Source organism: Acinonyx jubatus, chromosome C1 (genome assembly GCF_027475565.1).
Source record: "Acinonyx jubatus isolate Ajub_Pintada_27869175 chromosome C1, VMU_Ajub_asm_v1.0, whole genome shotgun sequence".
NCBI lineage: Eukaryota > Metazoa > Chordata > Mammalia > Carnivora > Felidae > Acinonyx > Acinonyx jubatus.
The window spans coordinates 31,613,462-31,639,102 of record NC_069381.1 but is presented as its reverse complement, the minus strand read 5'-3'; the positions used below and the strand labels follow the sequence as shown (position 1 = coordinate 31,639,102).

The 25,641-nt window shown below is 39.4% G+C and overlaps 1 protein-coding gene across 12 annotated transcripts in view; it reads left to right on the top strand.

Annotated features, from left to right (window-relative positions):
• SCMH1 (Scm polycomb group protein homolog 1) overlaps positions 1 to 25,641 on the top strand; it is a 184,610-nt gene that overhangs the window by 7,986 nt on the left and 150,983 nt on the right. For 3 of the 12 annotated variants that reach the window (XM_053212336.1, XM_053212326.1, XM_053212335.1), the window contains exon 2: positions 8,372 to 8,447. The exons of 2 other annotated variants lie outside the window; for them this stretch is intronic. The gene's annotated coding sequence lies outside the window, so the exon portion shown is untranslated. Of the gene's footprint in view, positions 1 to 8,371; positions 8,448 to 25,641 lie in introns of those variants that run through there. 7 more of the 12 variants (XM_053212314.1, XM_027059516.2, XM_027059518.2 and 4 more) reach the window with 6 other exon arrangements.

Genomic DNA, 25,641 nt, shown 5'->3' with positions numbered 1-25,641 from the left:
GGCCCTCATCCAATATGACTTGTGTCATAGTATAAGAAGAGGTTAGGACACCTACGAAGGAAAGACCATATGAAGAGAGGGAGAAAACAGCCATCTATATAAGCCTAGGCGAGAGGCCTGGGAAGAAATCAACCCTGTTGACACCTTGATCTTGAACTGCTAGCCTGTGTAACTGTGAGGAAACACATTTCTGTTGTTTCAGCCACCCAGTCTGTGGTTGGTCTTTGTTATGGCAGCCCAGCAAACAAATACAATAACCATTCCAGAGGACTTTGTATCTAGTTCTGCCTCAGAGTTTCAGGGATGATGTAAATGACACTGGGGCGATGGGAAGGTGAGAAGGAATATATAATTATAGTTGGGTATTATTGAAGGATGCCACATACATTTTCTTATTTAATTTGAAACATCTTACCCATGAGGTAGGATGCCAGGTCATTATACGCTCCATGACTGATAAGGAACTGAGGTGTGGGTGGAATAAATGATGTACCCGATATCAAACGGCTAATAAATGTCAGAACAACAACTCGGAACCAGGTCTTCTTACTCCACATTTTGTGCTTTGTCCAGAATGATTCATTCCCTCCTGTGACCTCCTTTTTAAGACCCTGTGCTGTCTGAACTTCCTGCTGTTTCTGTTGCAAGTAATCATGTATTAATTTCTGTATATTTTGAAACATATAAAGGCTTCTGTCTTATTTTTTTCCTCTGATTTGTTGTAAATGTTACAGTTGTTAGCTTTCAAAATGAAAGCATATGCATATTGTATATTCATTTTAATTGCTATGTCTATTGCTCATTGGCATATTATAGCATATTTCCAAGTGTTTTGTTATTTATTATAATTGCTTTACACTCATGCTTATGTAGACTTTCCTCAGGGGCATTCAAACATGATGGAAATAAAGGCTATTTTTGTTATCATGTCTTGTAAAGTATAATAGAAAACATGAGAGCCAGTATACTTGTTCTTGGAGATATTTAACAAGAGAGCAGACAACCATTTGTCTTAGATGATTTAGAATATTAGACTCCCAACCTTGATTTTTTTGGTGTTCTGTCTTATCTCCACAGTTACTTCGAGAGACTGCCAGAAACTCTTCAAACCAGATTAAATTTTTTAAAAAATAAATGAATTTTTTGGGCACCTGGGTGACTCAGTCACTTAAGCGTTTGACTTGGGCTCAGGTCATGATCTCACAGTTCGGGAGTTCAAGCCCTACGTTGGGCTCTGTGCTGACAGCTCAGAGCCTGGAGCCTGCCTCAGATCCTGTGTCTCCCTCTCTCTCTGCCTCTCCCCTGCTCAAGCTCGCTCGCTCTCTCTCCCTCTCTCTCTCAAAAATAAATAAATATTAAAAAATAAAAATAAATGAATTTTAAAGGTGAATTTGGTAGTATAAAAGTTTATAAAGACTAATAGGCATAGAGAGTCATAATTCCAAATGAAGGGAATGCAGGAGTTTAAAAATGTCTAATTTCTTTATGTGTATTTGTTCAGTTTTTCATTCATTCATTCAACAAATATTTAATTAGGTCTACTAACTGCCAGACAGTGTGCTATGTGCAGTGACAAAAAAGAATGCCATAATTTTTAAAATGCAAAGACAAGCCACAGAGTTAAAGAATATATATGTGGTACATGTATCAGCCAAATATCACAATCTGTAATAATAAAGGATTTCTACAAATAGATTAGAAAAAGACAAATTCATAGAAAAATGACAAGGCATAAATGAGGCAACCTAAATATTTATTACCCATTGACCAATAATTAAAGGCAAATTAAAGCTCTAATTTGATGTCTTTTCATACCTATTAGATTATCAAAAATTAAGAAGTCTGGTAATACCAAATATTGTCAGGATGTGGAGTTAAGGGAACTCTTGGACACTCTTGATGGGAATAGAAATTGTACAATCATGGTAAAGAATAATTTGTCAGTGTCTAGTAAAACTAAAGTACATATAACCTGTAGTCCAACAGTTCTGCTCCTAGGTCAGTACCCTTTAGAAACTCTCCAATGTATGCATGAAGAGATACACAAAAATATTCATGCAAGGGGCACCTGGGTGGCTCAGTAAGCTGGGCCTCCGACTTTGGCCCAGGTCATGATCTCACGTTTTGTGGGTTTGAGCCCCATGTACGGCTTTGTGCTGACAGCATGGAGCCTGCTTTGAATTCTGTCTCCTTCTCTCTGTGTCCCTCCCCCACTCATGTGCACACGTGTGCACCTGTGCTCACTCTTTGAAAAGTAAGCATTTAGAAAAATCTTTTAAAAAATTAATGCGTTATTATAGCAAAAATTTCAAACTACTCCAAATGTCTATCAATAAAAGAATGAAAATATTACAGTACATTTATCTAATGGAATTCTATACAATAATGAACGTGGACTAGAACTATCTAGTAACTTGAGTGAATCTGAAAAAGAAAAGGTTGAGTGAATAAAGCAAGTGACAGAACACGTTTACATAAAATTTAACATGTATGTATTATTTAGGGAAGTATACTTAAGCAATAATTGTTTAAGCAATTGCATGGTTATAATAAACATCAAATTAAGGATAGTGGGTTTCTCTGAATGTCAGGGCAGGGAGAACAGACCGGAAGGATGCTGGGAAGAGCACACGGGGGAGCTTACATCATACAGTAGTCCTCCCTTAACTCCTGTTTTGGTTACCCATGGTCAACCACAGTCAGAAAGCTGATTGAGGACCCTCCTTCTGATGGATGTATGGTCAGATCAGTAGTAACCTAAAGCTCTATCACAATGCCTCCATCATGCTCCTCACTTCATCTCGTCACACAGGGATTTTATCATCTCACACTGCAAAGAAGGGTGAATGCAGTACAATAAGATATTTTGAGAGAGGAAGGGACCACATTCACATAACTTTTCTATAGTTTACTTATTTATTTTGAGAGAGAGAGGGAGAAAGACAGTGTGAGTGGGGGAGGGGCAGAGAGAGAAAGAGAATCCAGCACTTAGAGTGCAGAGCCTGATGCGGGGCTCCAACTCACGAACCATGAGATCATGCCCTGAGCTGAAATCAAGAGTCAGATGCTTAACCAACTGAGCCACCTGGGTGCCCCTCACATAACTGTCATTACAGTATAATTTTTCTGTTTTATTAGTTACTATTGTTAATCTCTTGTGCCTAATTTTTAAATTAAACTTTATCATAGGTATGTATGTACAGGAAAAGACAGTATATATAGGGTTTGGTACTATCCACAGTTTTAGGCATCCACTGGGGGTCTTAGAACACATCCCCCACAGCTAAGGGAGACTACTGTATTAGTAGCTATCTTTTTCAACTAGGTTGTGGTTATATGGTTATGTGGTATATTCTTATACCTTTGTATCTATCTGAAATATTATATGGGTATTTTTAAAGAATAATAGATGTAGCCCTCATTATGAGTGTAATGCAGGGAGGGAGGGAGTAGCAGAAATATAAAGAGATGTTATTATGATGAATCATGTAAAATTGCTGTTTTTATAGGTCTTAAATGGTCTAATACGAGCAATTTCAAGTGGCTCCACCTCATTCAGTCTAATGTAAATTGTGCTCTCACTTGGATACATTCAGAGGACTGTGGGAACACAAGGGTAAGGACAGCTGAGTGCTGAGGCAGGAGGAGCAGGATGATCTTTGGAAAGTCTTCAGATATTGAGAATGGCATTGAAACTGCATCTTAGAAGCTGAGAAGGAATTCACTAGGTAGAGAGGAGAAAAAAGCGGGCCTTCCAGATAGAAGTCAAGCCCCTTGGAGTGAATTGAATCCCTCAGGAGGAATATGTGGAGGTCAAAGAAATGCAAGGAGGGGGAGACTAAGAAGAGGGACAACATGTGCAACTACGTGGATGGAACTGGAGGGTATTATGCTAAGGGAAATTAGTCAGAGAAAGATAAATATCGTATGACTTCACTCATATGAGGACTTCAAGAGACAAAACAGGTGAACACAAAGGAAGGGAAGCAAAAAGAAAAACAGGGAGGGGGACAAAACAGAAGAGACTCTTAAACATGGAGAACAAAGAGGGTGACTGGAGGGGTTGTGGGAGGGGGGATGGGCTAAATGGGTAAGGGGCACTAAGGAATCTACTCCTGAAATCATTGTTGCACTGTATGCTAATTTGGATGTAAATTAAAAAAAAATAAAATTAAAAAAAAAAAGAGGGACAACATAATAGCAAATATCTGTATAGTGTTTACTATGCATTTTAATATGCATATAAACTCATGTGATCTTCCCAGATGGGGAAACAGGCACATAAAAGTTAGTAACCTGACCAAGGTCATGGGGCTAACGACTGGTGCAACTAGGATTTGAACTCTGGCAGTCCAAGTCCAGAGTCTGTGCTCTTGGCCAGTACGCTATACTGACTCACTACACTATAAGCACTTCACACACACACACACACACACACACACACAGATATACATATTATATATATATATAATATGTATAATATATATATGTACAGCATATATAATATAGTACATGTATATACGCATATATATGCATATATATAATATATATGTGTGTGTGTGTATATATATATATATATACAGCATATGTATATATATATATAATATATATATACAGCATTGTCCTCTAAGGTAGAGTAAGGGATAGCAAGATAACAGAGATGTGACTAACTCAGAAGAGTAGTGATTCTACTAGTTCTGTGTGCCAGTAATTATAATTCCATTTAATAATGAAAAAGATGGAGTCAGGGAGACTATTGAAAATCGATCCTAAGTATTTGATGTATCAACATAATTGAAAATTTTAATCCTCTGCTGTCTGTATCATAGTTTCTCTAACATGCTGACTGGGATTAATATGGACAGTTTTGTTTATTCTTCTTTATTTTCTGGTTTTAATAAAGGTAGAACGAAGGATATTGTTGATTTAGTGGATTTCCAGAAATGGATGATATTCTAAAGATCAGTACTTCAGTCTTCAATATTTCATAGACAGGAAGGTAAAAGAGACCATATAGTTTGTGGAAAGAATTGTGGCTTGGTGGTAGAGATTCCCAGTCAAGTCCCAGTCTGCACCTCACTCTGTGATTTAGGCAAGGGGGTGCAGTCGGTGATCTCTAAGATTTCTTCCAGTGCATAGGTTCCAGGACTATTAGGTTAAATATTCAATGAAGAAATTGAGGCTTAAGGAAGGGATGTGGTTTATCCAGCTCATAAAACTGGAATTTCATTCTCTTGACTTTTGGTCCAAAAAACCTAGTGGAAGAATCACCATTTGTGTGGCTTCTTTATGTTAGGCACATATTAACTACCTAAAAAAACATAAAGGCATGTGAAATTGTTTCAGAATTTATTTATCCAATATAAAAGTAACAACATAGCATCTCCTATGTTTATTTATACATATCTTGCTTTTTTCCAGAATGTATTTAAAGCATACTTACTTTGTGTAACATACCATACTAAGAAAGGGAATAACTTGAGTATTTTTCAGATACATTGCAACATGCAGATATATATTATTTGCACCTACCTGCATACAGGTATCATTAACTCCACCTTATACATAAACAAACGGAGACTTAAAGATACCTGACCAAAATCGTAAAATGTGTAAGTGATAGAACTCAATTTCAAACTAAGACCAGCCTGACTTCAACCATAGAGCCCTTTGCGTTTCGCCTGTACACTCACCCAAGCAGTGTTACAGACACTGTACAGGAGGCAAGACAAAAGCATTGACTCTCTTTTTTCTCTAAGTTTATTTATTGATTTTGAGAGAGAGAAGGGGAGGGGCAGAGAGAGAGGGAGAGAGAATCACAAGCAGACTCCATCTGCATTGCCAGCGCAGAGCCGGACATGGGGCTTGAACTCACAACCTGTGAGATTATGACCTGAGCTGAAATCAACAGTCAGACGCTTAATTGCCTGAGCCACCCATTCACCCCTCCTTTTCGTTTTCTTCTTTTTAACTGAAACCACGACTAAGGGAGTTCTGCTGTGCAGTGTAAGCCCTCTGTGTGCTCTTCCTGGCAGTATTTCCAGTCTTCTCCCCACCTTGCTGGTCAGAGATACCCACTATCCATGTAAACTCTTTTCACCTCAGTGCCTTCCACCTGTAGATGACAAAAATACACCAAATTCTATTCTCGACAGAGAGGACTCAGACAAATGTAAAAGGTTCTTCCCACATGATATTGCCTGTTAATTGAAAGCACCATACCATTCTTTGGTAGGATTTTTGTAGCTGAGTTCCCATATTTGCTTCTGAACAAAAGTGATTCTGTTCGTATAGGAATGGTATTTTATTTGAGCTGTTTGTGCGACACTAAAATAGTGCTAATGCCTGTTGCCATTATATATGAGTTGCATAGTTATTTTTTCTACAAATGCTTTGAAAGGTTGATATGACTCTTGGAGTGATATTAATTTAGAAATCCGGGATTTAAGTGCTCGCTTCAGCAGCACATACACTAGAAGTCTTGGATTTCGTTTCTCAAGAATAAACTTTGCGAGAAGTCTATTAATCACAGAGTTTATAGGTCTTCTACTAAGTATATTTTCATCATCAGTTGTAGTTGTGCCTACATTTAAAGGAAACCATTTAGGGGTGCCTGGGTGGCTCAGTCGGTCAAGCATCTGACTCGGTTTCGGCTCAGGTCATGAGCTCACAGTTTGTGAGTTTGAGCCCGGCATTGGGCTCATGCTGACAGTGCAGAGCCTGCTTGGAATTCTCTCTCTCCCTTTCTTTGCCCCTCCCCTGCTTGCTTTCTCTGTCTCTGTCTCAAAATAAATAAATACACTTTAAAAAAAAATAGAAATAAAGGAAACCATTTATAGAAATTGATCTTCAAGGAAGTATTCTGTAAATAGTTATTATTGACCGTAGATATCCTCTTTCTATAGAAAGCTTAGAAAATATTACTAAACAAATACCAGTAGAGCCAGAAATTCTCTTGCTTCTTTCTTGCTCCAGAATTTACTCTCCAAATGATCCAACTATGTTCCCTCAGATTTCCACAACTCCAACTTAATTACTTAATGCAATTTAGTGACTAAACAAGGATTGGTTGTTTGGCCTGAATTCTATTAGCTGCCTTAACAGTGAATAGATTTTGTTTTTTATGCTAACCTGGACACTTAAGTGTCAAAGTTGTCTTTTTAAGAACTGCTGTTTGAATTTGGTAAAATGTTTTTGTTAACTTCCTTATTTTCAACACTAACAATTTTCTTTTGATATGTTAAAATCCTTAATGATGGTATTTAAATAAACCATTAGGCTGAAAAGAGAAATGTCAGTTCAGACAATTTACTAATTTGCTGGTGTTTCTGATTATTAGTTATCAATGAAAACCTGTATTTAGGTGCCTAATATAGTAAATGTTTACATAGTAAGTGCTGAAATACATGTTGATTAAATCCAAATTTGAATTAATGGACTATTTTCATTGCACATATTTTTTTTTTCTTTTTTGTGCTCCTTTGTGTTGTATTAAGAGGGAAATGTATTTTACACTGACCATATTTTGGAAATAGATTTGTTGTTTGATGGGTAGGGGTTTAAATCCCACGTCTTTTACCCCTAAGCTACCAAAAAGATACTTTATTCTATTTATCAGACAGGTTTAGCAATCCCTGGTGTATTTGTAGGTCTTGCCTTTTTTAGGAATTGAAGGTCACAAGACCTGGTAGGCAAGGCAGCATCTCACACTTTTCATGCCCCTTTGTATGCATACTATGGTAGATTCTGGTAAGGTGGTGGGCTCGTAAATGTCATTATAACGTTTTTTCTCTGTATTACTGGGAAATAACAATTACCATTTCATCAGTATGGAAGGAGACAGCCAGACTTTTGTTTCCCCAATTTGCTAGATCATCTGGAACACACATTAAGAATATAGATACCTTGGGGCGCCTTGGTGTCTCTGTCGGTTGGGCATCCGACTTTGGCTCAGGTCATGATCTTTAAGTTTGTGAGTTCGAGCCCTGCGTTGGGCTCTGTGCTGAGAGCTTAGAGCCTGGAGCCTGCTTCGGATTCTGTGTCTCCCTCTCTCTCTGCCCCTCCCCTGCTCATGCTCTCTCTCTCTCTCAAAAATAAACATTTAAAAAAATAATAAAAAAAGAATACAGATACCTTGACTTAGGGATTCTGTTTCAGTAGATTTGGGGTAGTGCCTCTGGTGATCCTTTTGGGGAAAAAAAAATCAGTGCTCTAATTTTTTAAAATGTTGGTACTACATTTATACTTCTTGGTTATAAAGAACAGAAACTCAATATAAATGGATTGAAGCAAAAAAGGAATTTATTGGCTCATTTAATTTGAAATAAAACCTGGTGAAGGGAGTTATTAATAAACTTCTTCTTGCTTCTAGATTGTTTCCCAACTTTATCAGGCAAGGAATGCATAACAGAGGTGCTTGAAAGGACCATAGGGGAATCAAGACTCTGGTATGTCTCAGTCTCATCCATAGTTGTAGGTCCTGCCTTTCTGCCTTTACTTGTACCATGTTTAGCCCTGTGTAATTTTCCAACTCAGCAAGGCTCCTGTGCTGGCCCTGGGCAGAGTGAAACTTTTTTAGAAAAGCCCTGTTTTATACCCAGTGTTTTCAGATTGACCAGCTTAACTCAGGATTCATGTTCTCCATTATGCACTGGTATGGCCATACAGGCTATTCAGGATTTTGAGTATCTCCCCTGTTTCATATTAAGCAATTTTTTTTAATGTTTGTTTATTTTTGAGAGAGAGAGAGAGAGACAGAACATGAGTCGGGGAGGGGCAGAGAGAAAGGAAGACAGAATCTGAAGCAGGCTCCAGGCTCTGAGCTGTCAACACAGAGCCCGACGCAAGGCTCAAACCCACAAACCGTGAGACCATGACCTGAGCCGAAGTCAAATGTTTAACTGAGTCACCCGGGTGCCCCAGCAATTTCTTTTTTGTAGGAACTGATTAAAGGCTACCTATGTGGCCAATACACATCACATCCTGCGTTTTCCCTACTACATCTCTTTGCAATGTACCTCAGTAGTAGTGAGTCCTGATACAAAACAGACCACAGTGTGATCACCTTTCTCATACCACATAGGGATGGCCAACCTCTTGGCATGAAATAGAGGTCTGTACTGTTCTGTTCCTAACCATAATCCAGTCAGTTCTACATTTTAGGGACCCCTCTACCACATACTGGTTTCCGTATCGTAAGGGTACATGGGATTGCAAGCAATAGAAACCACCTCTGGTTAACTGTGTCTACAGCGGTGATTCCCAAACCTTGCTGACTACCTGGAAAGGTTTTTAAGTTAAAAATCCCCATGTACACCACCCCACCTCAAAAAAAAAAAAAAAAAGATTGAATTAGGATTTCCAAGGAAATGGAACATAGGAATTCGTATTTTTAAAAAGCTCTCTAGATGATTGTGATGCTTGCCCATTGTTGCCTATTTCAGTGAATATCCTCCAAACTCATCTGTTTGCCTTGGCCTAAACACTGGCACTCATTTCTGAAACGACTTTTTCTCCATTTACAGTTCATTGCTAATACCCATTAGGTCTGTATCCTAAATATCTTATGAGTCTTTCCAGCTGTATCTTTTGTTCTAGTGTTGGGCACCATAATTCTTTTGGACCATCATATTAACCCTGTAAGTAGTTTTCATGCTTCTACTTTTACATGTCCCCCCACCTCCATCAATATAGTCACCACAGATCATGCCGTCTCTTCACCTAAGATCTTTCGGTGGCTTCCCATTGAGCTGAAAATACAAACAATATTTTCCCTGCAATCTACATGATACAGAGGCTACTTTCTTAGCCAGACTCACCTGGTGCTACCATCCCCTAGCTAAATTCCAGTCACACTGGCACCTTTTTTGTTCCTTAAATATATGAAGCTCTTTCCTATCTCTGAGACTTTTTGCACATACTGTTTTCTCTGTCTGGGAAGTCTTCCCCTGATGCTTGGTTAGTTCTTTCTCAGCGTGAAACCACATCCCCAGAGATAGCCTCCCTGACTTCCCTTCCACAGTCACTGTTTATTTCTGTTTTAGCACTTAATCACAAAAGGTAATTATTTATTTGTTTGTTTATAAGTTCCACGGGTGTGGGATCTTGCCAGTCCTATATTTAACATCTATCACAGTGCATGGCATATAATGGCATACATTAAATATTTGTTGAATGAATGAGTGACTCTTCATTGCCACCATCTTGGTCCAAGCTTCTGCCCTCTTTCCCCTGAATTACTACAATTGTAACCTAACTACTCTGCCTAAACTGTTCTGGCTCCCGTTAATCCTTTAAACATTAAACAATCCCGTTAAACATTTTCCATGTTGTTTCCAGGGTTAATGTTTTAAAGACTTGAAATCATAAAAATAAAAACTTGAAGTCTGATAATTACACTGTATTTAAATTATTTTTTTTAATGTTTATTCATTTGAGAGAGAGTGTGCGAGCAAGCAGGGGAGGGTCAGAAAGAGACAGTGTCAGAGGATCCAAAGCAGGCTCTGCTCTGACAGCATAGAGCCCAATGTGGGGCTCAAACCCACGAACCGTGAGATCATGACCTGAGTCGAAGTCAGCCACTCAACTGACTGAGCCACCCAGGTGCCCCAACAATATTTAAATTCTTCACATGCTTCCCATTGATCTTAATGTAGCTTATAGAACTTTTAAAAAATAACTTTTTAAAATTATGGTAAAATATATGTAACAATTTATCATTTTTACCATTTTTAATTGTACAATTCATTGGCATTATGTATATTCACGTTGTGCAGCCTTCAGCACCATCCATATCCAGAACTTTTTTGATCTTGCAAAACTGAAACCCTGTACTCACTAAACAGTAACTGCCCATTTCTCTCTCCCTCCATCCCCTCCAACCACCATCCTACTTTCTGTCCCTATGACAGAGTACGTATTTTGCCTGTTCCAGGTACCTCATATGAGCGGAATCATACAGTATTTGTCCTTTATGACTGACTTATTTCATCTAGCATGATGTCTTCAAGATTCCTCTGTGTTGTCATTTATAGAACTTGTAATGATTTAGCCCATCTACCTTTGTGACCTCTTTTCACCTTGCTTTGCTTTCTGTATATTAGTTCTACTTTCTTTGTTTCTATTCTGTGCACTGTCGATGCCCCGTCTCACCTCGCATGTTTTTCTCATGCCTGTTCCCTCTGCCTGGAATGCTCTTTCCCCTTCTTTTCCGGTTAATTTCCATGTGTTCTTCAGATTTCAACTAAGACATCACTTCTTTAGGGTATACTACTTTCATGTCCCAGAATCTGCTTAGTCTCCATGGTACATTGTGACTTTCTTTTGTAGTACTTGTTTTAGTTCCAAATGACATCTCTATTTGTATTTTTTTTGGTGGACTAGTATTTGTCATGATGGCAGGGGTCACACCTTATGTTCAGTATTGCATCCCCAGTACCTAATATGGAGTAGGTGTTTCAGCAAATAACACTTCATGTGTAATAAATAATACTAAAATCTGTTGACTTAATGAATTTAGGTCTGGAAATTGATGGTTTAAGGTCTTTCTCTGAAAATCTCCTACCATGTCTGAGACTTCTTGACTACTTTAGCTTGTAGAGATCTTCCTTTTCTGTGAATTTAAATGTCCTTATTTATTTGCCAGATGTTTAACATTTACGCAGGTAATTCTTAGGTCATCTGAAATGTTCTATTTTGTAATATTATTTATGCTTTATATTTGCCAATTGGTCTTCCTCCTCTAAACAGTCACTAGAATTATTGTTCTAACTTTCTAAATTACAAATCTTATCATTTTGGAACCTCTAGGGCAGCGCTTCTTATTAAAGTACATGTGTTGAAGGAGCTGTATTTTTTTTTTTTTTTATGTTTTTATTTATTTTTGAGAGACACACACAGCATGAGCAGGGGAGGGGCAGAGAGAGAGGGAGACACAGAATCCGAAGCAGGCTCCAGGCTCCGAGCTGTCAGCACAGAGCCCGGACATGGGCGGGTCTCGAACCCATGAACCACGAGATCACAACCTGAGCCAAAGTCAGACGCTTAACTGACTGAAGCCACCCAGGCACCCCTCAACTCCTTTAAGCAAAATTGGTCTCCACTTTTCACGTACCTATAATAGCTACATATTACATTCTGTTGTAATGTGTTTGCTTATCTGTCTCCACATCTAAATTAACATGGTTTACGTCCTATTCACCCTTATATCTCTAGCCCAGGGACTGACACATAGAGTATTCAATAAGTATTGATTGGATAAATTGGGAAAGTCATCAATATTTGGCACATATGTCAGACAGAGAAGCTTTTAATTTGGTCTTGGACAAGCTGGATGATTTTTGCCTCACTAGCGAACCAATTCCTGGATGTCGAATATGATGTATAGAATAAGGGTTGATATGTGTCTTAGAAAATACAAATAATGAGCCTCCTGGCCAGATACCTTATGTGGACGTGCTTTGAAGCTCTGAGGCAGAGGGTGGGAGGTATACAGAGAAGGAGGTTAAAATTGAATTAGCCTCGAAACTGGTTTAATTGAAAAGTTTGGAATCTGACTTTTTAAATAGCACTTTTTTTTTGTTTTCTCTTCATTGAATTTGTTCTTTCAGTTTTATGAGTGACCTTTCAGTGATCTCTTATTGGCAAGAAAGACTATTTGGCCTATGGAAAAAGTACAAGATTTGAAGCCACATAATCTAGATATTCTAATCCTGGATCTAGCACTTACTAGCTGTATAACCATCACCAGTTATTTAAACTCTCCGAGTCTCATTTTCTTCATTTGTAATGCATGGATACTAGTGTTTGCCATTTGTACCTCCCAAGCTCATGAGAACCAAATGAAGTAGAAAATGTAGTAGGAAAGTGCAGGTGAACCCCAGAAAAATTTTTATCAGCTATTTGTCGTCAGCTTCTTGACTTCAGAGGAGTTAAAAATCTTTGTACCTCAGCTTAGTCCCCTCTGAAATGGGAAGAATGATAATACTGGTATCATTAGGTTTATTGTGCAAATTAAAATAATTCATAAGAAAGTACCTAATATACAGTTGTGTGGCATTAAGTACGTTCATTTGTTGGGCAACCATCACCACTATCCATCTGCAGAACTTTTTCGACTTCCCCAACTGAAACTCTGTACCCAGAAAAAATAACTCCCCACACCTCTTCCTTGCCAGTCCCCAGCAACTACCATTCTACTTTCTGCCTCTATGAATTTAAACTCTGGGAACCTCATATAAGAGGAATCAAGCAATATATGTCCTTTTGTAGTTGCATGGCCTGTTGAATTTTGAAATAACGGTATTGATGATGATAATTCTAATGATTACCATTTATTTAGTACTGTGAGGAAGGGCAGGCACATTGTTTATTTAATCTGCAGTGTTGGCCAACAAATGACCTTATCCATCCTCGTGTGACAGTTGAAGAAGGTGAGGGTAAAGAGATTAATTTACCTAAGGCCACAGGTCTGTGAAGCATCAGATGCAGAATTTACTCCATGTTTGTCTTGACAAGGCTGCAGGTATGCCTACTACACCAAAAGTTGATGAAGTAGGCCTGACTCCAGCCCATGTTGAGATGGCATCAGAAAGGGAATGACTGTGTTTCATGGCCTCCTTTTCTTCTTACATACCAGTTTACTTTGTTCAGATTTCCAAAAAAATAGCGCAAAGAAAGTTCCAGTAAGAAGACATGAACTTTTATTTTGGACTCCTTTAAATTATGAGCTCTTATCAAAAATGACCATCTTTTCTTCTTGTATTCCTAGCCTCTAATACGAGCTTGGCATTTAGAAGTCACATGAACATTTGTTAACAAATTGTATGCCCTCAACCTGCCCCTTTTTTCATATCCAAGTAAGCTGGGCTTTGAGATGGAGACAGCTATATAGTTCCTGCTTTCACAGAGCTTAGAGTCTAGTTTGAAAGGACACATATAAAAAATTACCACCACCAAAATAGATTCTTACTTGAATCAGTTATGGCACATGTTGACTTTAAATTGGCTCATTTAAAGTCACGTTGTATTTTAATTACTTATAAGGCTTAATTAGTTCATATAAAAACATTTGGGGGGGGAAATTAACTATTGTTATTTCATGAGTTGAGGAGTTGGAAGCAGTCCCTCCAAACACATGTACACACCCCCTTGCGACATCCCCCAACTGCTGCCTGTCCACGACCCGGTGGTGCCTGCCACTCTGTGAGGTCAGTGAGGAGTGACTGAGTCGGGCAAGGAGTCCTCCAGCTGAGGACTGTGTCATTGCCTTGCATGAGCAAATGAGCCTCAATCCCCAGATACCTAGCAAATGCCCCAACGCTTCCCTCGTGGACATGCCTTTCTTTACACATTAGCTCAAAATCAGTATTTCTCAAGTGAAATAATGAAAAGCCTGATTTTGCATATGAGAAAAAGCTTAAGAGTGTTGATTGATATATAATGTATGAAGGAATAATATATGAAAGTCAAATAGCTAAAAGATCAAATGACTTTTTTTTATATAGCATATTTTCTGTTTTCTGTCACTGGTCACTGTCGGGTATACCAGGCCACCATAGGATTCAGTTATGGTGTTCTGTTTTAACCCAACTGTTCTGACACCACGTGGTATAATCTAATTCAGTTCTGACGCTAACCACCCGGAGTTAGTGTTAGATTGCGTAGACTTAAGGGAACATGGTTCCCGACAAGACTGCCCCCACTTCAGATCCAACCTCAGGTGAGGGTCCTCAGGCCACCAACACTTCTAACCAACAGGCTGCAAATCTGATGGTTCCTGTGACCTCCCTCTCAGGTTCAGTAGTTCACTAGAGCAACTCAGAACTCAGGAAAGGGCCATACTTATGATTATAGGCCTATTATAAAAGATACAAATTAGGTATAGCCAAACGAAGAGACCTGTAGGGTGAGGTCTGGAAGAATCCCAAACAGAGCTTCCATGCCCTCTCTCCAGGGAATCAGGGCATCCCCCTGGCACATTGATGTGTTTACCAGTTAGCAAGTTCTGCTGAGCATCAGTGTTCACAGTGTTGATTGGGGCTTTTTTATATAGACCCCGAAGGTGGGCTGGCCCACAGCCCCAGTCCTCTAATCCGGTGATTGATCTTTCTGGCACCCAGCCCCCATCCTGAGTCATCTCATTAGCACACACTCATGTGTGATCCAAGGGGCTTATGAATAACAAAGATATTCCTGTCACTTGGAAAATTCCAGGGGTTTTAGAAGTTCTATGCCAATATTCTGGTTTCTCTTCAGATCGCATAAATCTTTCGCCTTTTACTAGAAGTTCTATGCCAAGAACTTAGGACAAAGATCAAATTATTATACAGCATATGGTACCTGAGAGAAAGTTTAGTATAATGGTTAAGAGTAGTGTATAGAAAGTTATTTTATTTCTTTTCCTCATGAGGTACAAGACACTTAACACAGTACCTTGTATATAGTAAGTCTTGAATATAAGTTAGTACTAAGTATCTTCAGTTTCTTAGGACTGCTGTAACAAAATACCACAAAAGGGTGATTTATAACAATGGAAATTTATTGTCTCACAGTCTGGAGGGTAGAACTCTAAAATCAAGGTGTCAGCTGGGCCATGCTCCCTCTGAGACTGAATACAGTCTCTTCCTAGCTTGCGGTGGCTGTCGATCCTTGACATTCCTTGACTTGCAGCTCCATCACCCCAATCTCTGCCTGTCATCATGTGGTGTTCTCCCTGCGTGTGTCTGTCTCCACATGTTGTTTTCCTCTTCTTATAGGGACACCAGTCCTATTGGATGAGGGCTTACCCTGTGACCTCATTTAGCTTAACTATATCTACAATTTCCACATATTGTCATATTCAGAGGTACCAAGAGTACATAATTTTGGTGAATCCAACCCATAACATGAACGGTGAATTTAACACATAACAGTCCACCCTCTGGTCCCTCAAAGTTCATGACCTTCCATTGTGCAGGATGCATTCGCTCCATCCCAATATCCTTCCAAAGTTTTAACCCATTTCAGCAATAACTCTTAAGTCCAGAATCTCATATAAATACAGTCAACTCAAAGTCCCAAATCACATTTTCTAAATCATGTACATGCGAGACCCTGGTATGGTCCATCCTGATGCGAAATTCTCCATCTGTGTACCTGTGAAACATAGAAAACAAGTTACCTGCTTCCAAGATACAAGGTAGGACAACTGTAGGAAAGATACTTCCATTACAAAGGGGAGCAAATAGAGGGAATAAAAGGGTCACTGGTCTAATTCACAATCAGGGCAGATTCCATTAGATTTCGAGGCCTGACAATAATCCTCCGTGACCAGGTGCTCTGTCCTCTGGCCTAATAGGGCAGCCCCACCCTTTCACACTTCGAGGGTTCCATTGGCCCAGGCCTCTGCATCTGTGGCTTTGCCCTTGGTGTCATTCATTTTGTTCAGTCTTTGTTCCCTTCCATCCAGACTGGTATATTCTGCTGGTATAAATTCTCAAAAACCTTGTCAGGCTTTCATGCAGTTCATGAGGATTCACACCATCTGATAAGAGAGTCCAAATCTTTCCTGGATAACCATATCTCTGTTCCTAGCTATGGAATAGCTAGATGGTTGATTGTATCTATGAGTCACAGGCAAAGGATTGTCCAGCCACACCACACCCTTGGCCCTATTTCCAGAGCATGTAGTCTGGTTAGGCAGAGAATTTTCCAAATCATCAAGTGCTGGTTCCTTCTTGCTTAACAGTTCATTCCTCAATTTATCTTTGCTCATATTTTACTATAAGCACCAAGGAGAAACTAGGCCACACTTCAACACTTCGCAAATTTTCTCGGCTAAATATCCAGGTTTATCACTTACAAGAGTTTACCCAATGACTAAACGCAATTCAGACAAGTTTTCTGCCACTTTGTAACAAGAATTGCTTTTCCTCCAATGTCCAATCACATGTTCATCATTTCTAGCACCTCACCAGAAGTATCTTTAATGTTCATATTTCTACTAAACATCTCCAAGGCAAACTAGGTTGTTGTTTTTTTTTCTATTAAGCCTCTATCCATTACCCAATTCCAAAGCCACTTTCTCATTTCTAACTATTTGTTAGAGCAGGACCCCCCTCCTGTCAGGACCCAAATCTGTTAGTTTTCTGAGGCTACCAGAAGCTGAAAGAGGCAAGGAGGTATCTTTACCTGCAGGCTTCAGCGAGAGCATTGACTCTGCCAACACCCAACACCCTGATTTCAGACATTTAGCCTCTAGAACTGTGAGAGAATAAATTTCTTTTGCTTATTACATCCAGTTGGTGTACTTTGTTATGGTAGCCCGAAGATGTCCAGTCGGGGTTCCGTGGAAAGACTAGACTCACCAGTGAAAGATGGTGTGTGTGTAGTATCTGCCCGTATCCGCGGGGTTTCTTGCTACTTCCGTTTATCTTTTCTTTTTTCAATTGTTTTTAACGTTTATTTATTTTTGAGAGAGGGAGAGAGACAGAGACAGCGTGAGTTGGGGAGCGGCAGAGAGAGAGGGAGAGAGAGAGAGAGTCCCAAGCAGGCTCTGCACCGTCGGGGCAGAGCCCTACACGGGGCCTGAACTCATGCACAGTTGAGATCATGACCTGAGCTGAAAGCAAGAGGCAGACGCTTAACTGACTGAGCCACCCAGGCTCTTTATCTTTTTGAAACTTAAAGTTTACTCTTATATGTTAACTTAAAGTTGCACTTAAAGTTTACTCTTATATGTTAACAGCTTATGATTTGCCTTTGTGTTATCTCAGGAGAGCAACTTGAAACCATTGGTAGGAATGCTGTGGTACCAAAAAGCCTTCAAACTTTTGGAGGGGTGGTGGCTTTAGTTTTCAGAACCTTCCTTCTGCCAGAATGCCTAATACTGGTTCTTGGTTTCTTTCTCACGCACACTGCCTCTGTCAGGGTGAAGCACGAGCAACCCCAGTGGTACTTCAATTAGCCCTTAGAGAGGTAATTGACCCATAAATGATGAATTACATGAGTCCTTTACCATTACTTCTAATGGATATCTATGTTTTTCAGTTTTGAGTTATTTTTCGAGAACACATTCTTTTCTCATCCTAATGAGGACCTACACTTTTTTGGATTCCCCTTAGTGCCAACCACAGTGTTTGTAGGTCTCTTAGAAGATACTCTGTAAATATTGTTTTGCATTGAAGAAGGCTTATCCATGGCCCTGCTAGTGAGAGACTAGCTCTAGTGATAAATAAGAGATGTTAGCTGCCAGGACTGTCATTTCAATTTGTCTTGCTTGTGTTGAGCTCATTAATAAATTGCCACAGTGATAATATGAAAGTAATGAACCTTCTGGAGGCCCAGCTGGGGCACAGAGTACTAGCAGGGACCTTCAGGGCAGTTGCCATTGTTATGCACAATTCTGTTACAGAGTTTAAGGCTTATTTTTTTCCCCTTTATTTATATTTTGCAAAATCCAAATCCTGTGTTACCATTTGTGTCCTTCCTAAGTGAGTTTATTTGAATTCAGCTCAACAAACATGTATGTATCTGATGCCTGCGACTGTCAGGCACTGTATTAGACCCTAGGGATGTAAAGGTGACTAAGACATCCCTTAGGGATTCTCCATCAAATAGGCAGGAAAGGTATGTACAAATAATTGTACAAATAACTGTAATACAGCATTTAAACGCTGCAAATACGAGCCAGATATAAACATAGAAGAGAAAGGAAAATGATCATCTAGGGAAAAGAGCTAAGAGGACTGAGGAAGAAGAGAGTCATTGATTGCTGAGTTAAATTTTGAAGGATGGGTTGTTAAGTTGACAAGTTGTGTGTATAATGGGAAAAGGGACTTGCAGATGAGTTGAGGGACCGCAGGTCATTTAGAATAACTTAAGGGAAGAAGGTAAAGGGAAGGAGAAGATGGTTAGATGAAGCTAGAGAAGTAGTCAGAGGCCAAATCTTAAAGAATTTAGGATTTGAAAGGCTGTGTATGCAATGCCAAGGACTTTGGTGCTTTTCATTCTACAGGCTACATGGCTCCATTGAAGGATTTCAAGCAGAGAAGCCACATGATGAAATTCTTATAAAAAACTTTTTTTTAAGGTTTATTCATTTCTCAGAGACAGAGAGACAGAGTGTGAGTGGGGGAGGGGCAGAGAGGGAGACACAGAATCTGAAACAGGCTTCAGGCTCTGAGCTGTCAGCACAGATCCTGATGTGGGGCTTGAACTCATGGACTGCAAGATCATGACCTGAGCCGAAGTCGGACGCTTAACCGACTGAGCCACCTAGGTGCCCCGATGGAATTCTTATTTTAAAGGGATTATGCCAGTTGCCACGCACATGACAGAGTGGAGGTAGAGAGAGACCAGTTAGAAAGCTATTGACTGCTTTTGTGCAAGCAAGCAACAACATAGTATACTGCAAAGAGCATGACCTAGGTTGTTTCAGATCCCTGTTCAGTCACCTGCTAACTCTCTAACTCTGAAATTTCCTCATCCATGAAGTGGGAGTAATAATAATCTCTCACTGTGTATTATGGAAAGTCATATGAAATAACACGTATACATAGAATTGCCCCAAAGAGCTGAGTATAAATGTTAGCTGTTATATATCAACTTCTGGTTTTGTTGAGTTTTAGGTAACTTATAACCAAGTTTAGAATTTTCAAGAAGCACTTTCGTTTTGTTTCTATCATGGTCCTAATAAAATCAAGAGGTTTACAAACCTTTTTTACTTACATTAGGATCCATCTTTCAGCATTTCTCAGCACTTAAAAAATAACATAACTAAAGCTTTTTCCTTTGGACATCCTGCCAGACTCCGAGTTGGAGAATCAGGTTTAATGTCTTTTTTGAGTCATTGGTGCAGTAGGAAAAGACTGGAACCCTAGTTCAAAAAAGGAGCTTTTTAGCTAAAACATAGGATCAGAGTTTACTCTGCCTCTGTTTCTTCAAGTGTTTAATAAGAATAATGTGAACAGGTGTCCTAGTCACCTTGCATATCTTTTGTGAAGATCACATTGTTTCCTTAAGTAAACATTCACTAAACTACCATTCAAAGTATTATTATAAAAAATGTAGAAATGAATCAGATATGGATCCTAATTTCAAGGGAATTACAGCATTAAAAGAACTGTAAAAGATGTACACAAATAATGTAATACAAATAAGATAGTGTGTCGGTCAGTTAGCATTGAAAGTTATAAAGAACTTTGGGGGTGCCTGGGTGGCTCATTTGATTAAGTGTTTGACTCTTGATTTTCGCTCAAGTCATGATCTCAGGGTTGTGAGATCAAGCCCCACATTGGGCTTCTCACTGGGTGTGGAGCCTGCTTAAGATTCTCTCTCTCTCCCTTTCCCTCTACCCCTTCCCTGCGCTCCTGTGCACACACTCTCTCTCTCTTTAAAAAAAAAAAAAAAAAAAAAAAATTATAAAGGACTTTGAAACTGGAAGTCCATTATATTTTGTATAATGTCTTGTAAAAACATTGTTTTAAAAAGTATATTTCACATGTTCTCATTATTTTTAAAGTGCTTCACTGTCTTGGATATCTGTGGAAAATAAATAATAAAGATGGATTAAGATTTTAGGTAGATTTTTTTTTTTAACCAACTGAGCCACCCAGGCGCCCCTTGGTAGATTTTTTTTTTTAATGTTTACTTTTGAGAGAGAGAGAGACAGAGCGTGAGTGGGGGAGGGACAGAGAAAGAAGACACAGAATCTGAAGCAGGTTCCAGGCTCTGAGCTGTCAGCACAGAGCCCGATGTGGGGCTCGAACCCACCAACCACGAGATCATGACCTGAGCTGAATACAGACATTTGACTGACTGAGCCACCCAGGCGCCCCAAGATTTTAGGTAGATTTTTAAGTGTATATGAATATTTTGATCCCAGGCTTAATATTCACTGATATCCAAGTTGACTTTGTTAAAGTACTCTTTGAGCCTCGTGTGTGTGTGTATACGTGTGTGTGTATGTGCGCGTGCACACGCACGTGGTATAGTGTAGGGTATGTAATGAAGATAATGCCACATATCCCTCAGGTTTGTTGTGATGAATGGTCATTATATGTAGAAGTACTAAAAACCAATGTTCATTCTTTCTATAACACCACCTACCTTTTCACTATTGCCTCATGTTAAGCTTTGAGACAGCAGCTTCTTTGAGATATTTTCAAGTTTATTTTTACTTACAAAAAATGTTAAGCATACAACAAAGTTGAAAAGGCTTTGTGGTAAAAACCCTTATGTCCGCCACCTAAATTTTACCATTACTTGTAAATGTGACTTTCCTATTTATCTGTCCCTCTACCCACCCAGCTACATTGAAATTTTTCGGATAATTCTTTAGGAGTTTTCTGAATCAGGTTTTTTAAAACGAATTTGGAAACCAGGAGTGCAAATACATTTCAAGTATTTGTAATTAAATTACAGTTTTCTTATTTACAGTTCTTTGTACCCATGAAAAATTTTTTACTGAGTTATTCATTATTTGAATCTGTTTTTGCTCCTTCTGTTTGCACTATTTGTGCTCCTACATTATTGTTCCCAACCTTAAATCATCCCATTGCATTTTCCTGAGAATGCCTTCAGTTAGTCTTTTTTCAGTGTCACATTTAGAGTAGGCATTTATAGTCATCCTTATTGTCTCTTTCTCTTTTGAAAGTATCTTTAAAATTAAATCAGAAACGATAGTGTACATTCTGTGCTTGTTAGCGAACACTGCAGCCAGAAGCTTTGTTTGTCCGGAGCAGGGGTGCCCGCGGCGATCCTCAGAGCCCAGGTGTGTCAGCACTTCCATCAACACCCATGTTTTGTTTCTGAGTGCCGGTTTTTCCCCAGGACAGTGGCCTACTTAGTATGCCCTGCCGGTAAATTTAGTATGCCCTCCCCATTACCTTTGTTTGGCTACAGCGTCTCAGCGTTGATTGATTTTCTCCATTACATAGCCACGTTTAGATTATATGTTACAGAAATTCTGCAACGATTCTGCAGCCCTTCCCTATTTTCCAGGGCTGTGCCAAGTGTCAGGTGGATTTCCTTAATGAGCTGTGCGGACTGTATTCAGAAAAGTCTTTGAGAAGCTAAGGTATAGTCATAATTATGTGTCTCAACCCCCTTCACCCTCTCATTTCCTGTTGGTAATGATCCTGTCAGATTTGAGACTGACTTATATATACTAAAGGACCCAGCTTGTTTTGTTTCATTTTGAGAGATTGGCCTTAAACTGTTTCCCTCATAAATCACCTATAAGTTCTACTTACAAACCATCCAAATGTTTTTTTAAATTCAGAAAGCAGTCACTGTGTTCCGGTTATGTAATTTTAAAATTTTATGTTTTTGTTTTTTCTTAATGATTAGCACTCATTCATTTCATTCAAAAATACTTAACTGAGTGCCTCCTCTATACCAGGTGCTATTCCAAGTGCTGGGATGTAGTGCTGAATGGATAACACAGATAAAGCCCCAGTGGAGCAGACAAATAAATAGACAAAGAAATATTAAATGGTGCTGACTGCTGCGGAGAACTAAGAGTGGTATGATAGAGGGAGTCTGGGTGACTACTTTATTCGTTTTTTAAATGTTTATTTATTTTTGAGAGCCAGAGAGAGAGACAGAGTGTGAACAGGGAGAGGCAGAGAGAGAGGGAGAATTGAAGCAGGCTCCAAGCTTTCAACACAGACCCTGACTCAGGGCTAGAACCCATGAACAGCAAGATCCTGACCTGAGCCAAAGTTGGATGATTAACCGACTGAGCCACCCAGATGCCCGTACTATCTCTCTCTCTCTCTCTCTCTCTCTCTCTCTCTCTCTCTCTCTCTCTCTCTGATAGAGAGAGAGAGAGAATGTGTGTGTGTACAGAGGATCTGAAGCGGGCTCCATGCTAACAGTAGAGATCCCGATGCAGGGCTTGAACTCATGAACTGCGAGATCATGGCCTGAGCCAAAGTCGGACACTTAACTGACTGAGCCACCCAGACGTCCCTGGGTGACTACTTTAGATAAAGTGGTCAGGGAAGAGATGACATTTAAGCGGAGACTTAAGTGGTAAGAAGCCAGCCATATGAATACGGGGTAGAGCATTCCAGGTAGTGCAGAGGCCCTCAGATAGTGAGGAGTTTGGCCTGAATCTGGAGCAGAGGAGGATGGTGTGGCTGGAGCAGTGGTAAGGATGAGCGCTATAAGAGAGGAGGGCTAGAAGGGGGGGGGGGGGGGGGGGGGGGGGGGGTCAGGTCATGTAGGATGATGATGTGGGTCAGGGTAAAGGACTTGGATTTAAGTGCTAGGAGGAGCATTTGGGAGGTTTTAAGCAGAGGCATGACATGATCTAACCTACATTAGCAAATAACCAGGATAGGGCCATATGATGGAGAAAATCAGCCAGTGTTGAGAGCCTCTAACCCGAGACAGAAGATTGCACTTATGCCTGGGGCATATAAATAGTCTAGTTTTCCTGGAAAACCCCGAGCCTTAGAGACAAGAAATCGGCTAAGTTACCTTGCTTTGAATCCCAGCTCCACCATTTACTAACTCTGTAATTTTGGGCAAATTGTGAGACATCTCTCTGGATTTTCTCATCAATAAAATGAAGATAATAATACCTACCTTATTGGATTGTGAGAATTGAACAACTTATCGCAAGTAAAGTGCTTAGAACATATTAAGTACTTAATATTTAAGTTAATAATGTACGCCTTCTAAACATGGGTGGTCTAATACGATAGCCACGTGGTTAGTGGGACTGAAGTACTGAATTGTAAATTTTATTTAACTTTAATTATGTGTAAATTTACAAACTGATTCTCAATACGGTTATTGGGAAATTTTAAAGTATGTTTTGAATATCTTGGGTATGTGAATCTTCTATTTCAACTTTAAATTTTATGAAATTTAAATTCAAATCAAATAATTCTGATGAAAATTTAGCATCTGAATTGAGATAATCTATAATTGTAAATACACACTAGATTTTGAAGACTTAATAGAAGAATATAAAGCATTTTAATTGATTTTTATAATGATTACTGGCTGAAAAAAATTTATGATAATTACTGGCTGAAATGATAATATTTCAGTATACTGGGTTAAATAAAATACATTATTAAAATTATTTCCATCTCTTTTTTTTTCTGTTTTTACTTTTTAAAATGTGACTACTAGAAGCTTAAAATGACATAAATGTCTTGAATTATATTTCTTTTGGGTGGCCCTGCTTAAGACTCTGGGTCAGGGGCAGGGCAGTGGAAGAAGCCCTTAGACTGAGGGAGGTGTTTTTCCCAATTACACAAATATCCTTGGAGATTCCAAACACCTTCAGTGAAGCCTCTCTTCCCATCAAATAAGTGCTGCCTTCTACTCTCTTGCCCAAAATCAGTGCCTTTACTGAGCCTGCTGTCACTGATAAGAGGGTTTTGTACTCTTCAGGTATGTCAGGGTGGGAAAAAAAAGTTACAAGTCACCGCTCTGTGTTAGAGTATTGCCCGGGTTTTACACCCATCAGTGATCTTGATGAAATAAATCTCTGGGGCTCTCTGAACTAGTACCACCATGTAAGACTGTTCTCTGAAATAAAATCTGCCACTAGTCCTGGCCCAGTGAACCCCAGGGACTCAAAATAAAGAAAAATTAGATTTTAATTAAGGAATGAATTGCTGGGTCAAAAGCTGAGGAAGTTGAGAAAGGCATCTTGTGTCCTAAAAGCTAAATTTCTAAGATTAAAAAAAAAAAACACTCAAAAAGCTAAGCTATCACTAACTTTTATCTCTGAAGTGAAACTGGACATGCATATTTTTCTTCTCATGCCTCTTGGTTCCTGCTGGATCTGTGGTTCTATGGAAAGGTTTTCTGACTTGGTAGAGTGAAGAAAGTTCCTAGTAAAAAGAGAATGACTGTTAGTTAGCAAATGGCACCACTCTTCTGCCTTTGCTGTGTGGAATGTTTGTATATATATTCTTTATCATCCCCAAATGTTTTTTTAATGTTTACTTACTTATTTTGAGAGAGAGAGAGTGAGACAGTATGTGCACATGTGAGCACAGGCAGGGGAGGAGCAGAGAGAGGGGGAGAGAGAGAGTCCCAAGCAGGCTCCTTGCTGCCTCCTTGCTGTCAGCACAGAGCACAACACAGGGCTCCATCCCACGAACCATGAGATCTTGACTTGAGCTGAAATCAAGAGTCTAACGCTTAACAGACTGAGCCACCCAGGTGCCCCATCCCCAAATACTTTTTTTTTTAACTTACCATACGCCTTAGCTTAATACTACATCTCAAAGATTATTGCATGCCCTTTCAGTCAAGTTTGCTTTCTAGGGGAAGAGAGCCTTTTCCTGAGATTGCTGTACTGTTTGACTCATATAAGACACATTCCATTGGAAGCCCCTTTGTAGTCTCTGGCCTTACTGATGCAGGGAAGAAAGAGGTAGTCTCAAAGATTCCCAGCCAGAAATGGGTGTTGGGACAGTTGCCTGAGGACCTCACAGGAAGACAACTGATATCACTTGATAAACTTCCCATATTTCAGTAACATTAGGATTTTCTATGAAGCCATAAAATCAGACGCTTGTAGAGGTGGTTGATGGGGAAACAAGCATGTAGCTTGTTTATGGTAAATATGGGACCTGCCTGGGAATGCAGTGTAGAGTTGTAACCCCCTGGTTTTCTGGTGAAGAATTT